Raw genomic sequence first — 3646 nt, forward strand, 5'->3', positions numbered from 1 at the left:
ATCTGTGTATATTTATAATTTGATTGGTTAATTTTTTCCTTATTTTTTCATTGTGTATAGTAGATTCCATGTTGCAGACTGGGTTTCCCCATATCAGTTCATTGCTTCACAAATTAAGATATGCATGACTCTTGTTTGTATTGCCAATAATGTTATATGTGCTTTTGCTTGTATAAATATTAAGCCTTTTTTGTCTATGACTTTTATATTGTATCTTGATTGTCTTTTAATCTGCCCATGTACGTAGAAATTGAAATTTTCTATATGTAAATGTAATGTGGATTGATGGCAGTGATACTCTAATGCTGAACTACACCCCAAGCTCCTTTTCATTCATAGTTTGAGAGAGGTTCTCACTAAGTTATTGAGGATGTCTTGAATTTGCAATTCTCCTGCCTCAGACTTCCTAGTAGCTGGGATTAGAAGCATGCCCATCATTTGTATATTGATGAGTTTGTTCTTCTTTATAGGATAAAGACCATATTATTTTAAATGAAGCTTTGAGAAATGTTGCAAATCTCTTTTATGTATTGTTTGTAATTTTCATTATGATCAAAACTACAAAATAAAACTTACTGTCTCCAAGAATTTAAATATACAGTTCAGTAACATTAATTCAAATTGTTATGCAATATATCTCTAAAAAGTTTAGATCTCAAAAAAAAAAAAACTATGCCTAGGAAGCAAGGGCTCATTTCTGTCTCCCCATCACAAAACCATTCTCTTTTCTTCAGAAAGCTGCTACTTTAGTTTAGAGATGTCATGCTTGTAGAATTCTGCAGTATTCTTTCTGTGAAATTTCAGTTAACCTAGTGTATATACATTTCATAAAATATATAATTAGAATAAATTCTTTGACTTCAAAGTTCTATAGTTTCTATATTCCAATATGGCTCATCAATCTTTTCAAGGGATATTTGGTTCGCGTCCCCCATGATGGCTCTGTTGAATAACAATGTCAAAACACTGGTGTGCAATGTTATTAATTTGCTACTGATGTGAAGGTTATTGCCACACTCGCTAAGAAGTCTGTCTATCTAACTCCATGTCTGCATTTACAATTGAATTTTGTAAATTTTACTATATTTTGAAGCAGGGAAATAGTCTTATTTGTACTTTGAGGGATATTCATACAATTTAAAGGTTAGATTTCTCTGCAAAAAAAAAAATATTTTTAACAACGGGAGTCTGATGCATATTACCTGGAGTCTCTAGTTAACTTTAAGTAGTATAAACATCTTTGAATTTAATCTTTCAATTCTTGAACAACAGCATGCCCAAGGGTGTTTAATCAACTGACACACATTTAGGGATTTTTGAATATTCCTATCACTTTTGACTTCAAATTTTTATTCCATGTTGCTTACAAAATAACTATCACTTAAATATTTATTAACCTTTGTTTTAATACATAAAATTGGTCTATCCAGCATAATATACCACTTGTGATTAAGAATAGGGATTCTATAAGTCTACAATAGTTTCAAATATTTTCAAAGTCTTATACTCTGCAATTACCATTTTGCTTCACTGTATTTCCCTTTTCAGTAAGTGGGGATTGATGTCTCCTAGGATGACAGTGATTCTTTGTTTTCATTCAGCTCTCTCAATGTGTGTTTGGGGAGTAGGATATACGTTGCAAATGTATTTACTCTTAATTTGGAACCTAGGGAAATGTTCCTTTTCTTTACTTTGCATCTTTTCAAAGTTGTTTTAAAATTTAAAATGATTTCTATGTTTTAATACTGTCTTAAACTATGTTTTGTGTACTATAATTTAGAATGCATAGGTTTTCTTGGTCACTTTTGTATGTGTCATGCTTGTATCCCTTTGCTTTCAGTATGTGTGTGTCCTTAGATTTAGAGTATACTGTGGACTACCTAGAGTTGTAATTTTTAGAGGTAATTCAGATAGCCAAGGTTTGTTTTCATCAAAATTTTGTAATCTTGAAATTGCCAATAAAAATATCTAAAAATGAAGAATCTCCTACTCATACTTTGTATGAGGATCAACTTGATTTCACTTTTTAAAAAATTCAATATATTTGTGTCTTTTCAAAACTATATTATTGTTACAGGTATATATGTCTATTAACAGTTTTGCTTTTCTTTTCTTTCAAATTATATTTCAATTTTTTTGTGTCCCATTATTACAATAAAATCAATTGTTTGAGCCAAGAAATGTTTAGAATTTCATATGACTTGTGTTGCTGTGCACACTTACATTTCAGTATGAAGGATTACATTTCATACTTTTTGGAGAACAGATCTAGTGTTGATGAATAGTGTGTGCATTTATATCTTTATTTTCCTTCTCTTTTGAAAGATAGTAGCTGTGAATATAATGTTTTGGTTGATAATTTTATCCTTCCATCCCTTGAAAATAGCCCTGAATTCCATTCTGTGTTGTGAAGTTTTGACTGAGGATTTTACAATTATGTAGTTACACATTTCTAGGTGACCCAACTTTTTCTCTTAGATGCTCTGAATATTCTCTGTAAGTTTTAAAACTTGGATTAAAACATGCTTTGAGTCTTTACAACTTAGAGCTGTTTTGGATGTTTTATTTTTCTTATTTTCTGAGATGCATTTATTAGTACTGAAAAGAGAACTCCCACTTTACATTTTTTACCTTGGCTGGCCGTGAAATTTTGATCCTTGTGTCTCAAATCCATATAAAACTTGGAACATGATCTCAAACAGTATCTCACACGTTACACAATTAATTTTAAATGGAAGAAAAGTGTAAATATGAGAATTGGGACTACAAGATTCTTGGCAGAAAACATGTAAAAATCTCATAACCCTGAATTGAACAATAGATTCTTAGAAAAGACAAATTTTCTTTGTTTCTTTTTGGTACCAGGGATTGAACACAGGGGAGCTTAATTACTGAGCAACATTCCCAGCCCTTTTAAAAATTTTACTTAGAGACCAATTGCTAAGTCTGGCTTTGAACCTGTGATCCTCCTGCCTCAGCCTCCCAAACTGCTAGGATTATACACATGTGCCAAAAGATACTGCTTATAGTGCCACATATTTAGAAAGTATCTACAGGATTTTAGATATGAGGTTTATGATGTGGCATAATAAATTTTGTGAAGGGTAAAGAAAAATATATTTATAATTTAGCCAATATGTTTTTTTAAACTATAGACTTCATCTAGGCTTCCTTATATACTATTTGAAATTTCACTGTCCCCAATGGGGACTTCTATCTGAAAAACTCCAACCACATTTACCTTGTATAAGTCAAACCTGCACATCCATTTTTCTTAATATATAGACTTAAATAAAATTGAAATTTCTCAAGAGTAAGGATTATTCCTCTGGAGCCAAATGATCCATAGCATTGTGTGGAATCATATTAGCTGAAGGGCTGTAAAAGAAATAATATTAACTAATTAACTTCTGACCCCAAATAACATCTGTATACTTGTCGCTTCTTCATGTAGTCATGAATGCATTGTTGAGTCACAAAAAAGAGAAATATAATAATTTTGTGGGCATATTTTTAGCAAGTTATGAATTATCATGAAAATGGTTCTCATTTTCACCAAACCCACAGAAGTATCAACAGAGTCAAGATTAAGCCTATTATATTCAGAAATGTCTTTGTTCCTTTAATAATTATTTGTTGGTACAGA

This window comes from Spermophilus citellus, assembly GCF_964194105.1.
Source record: "Spermophilus citellus genome assembly, contig: SCAFFOLD_426, whole genome shotgun sequence".
In the NCBI taxonomy this organism is placed as follows: Eukaryota; Metazoa; Chordata; class Mammalia; order Rodentia; family Sciuridae; genus Spermophilus; species Spermophilus citellus.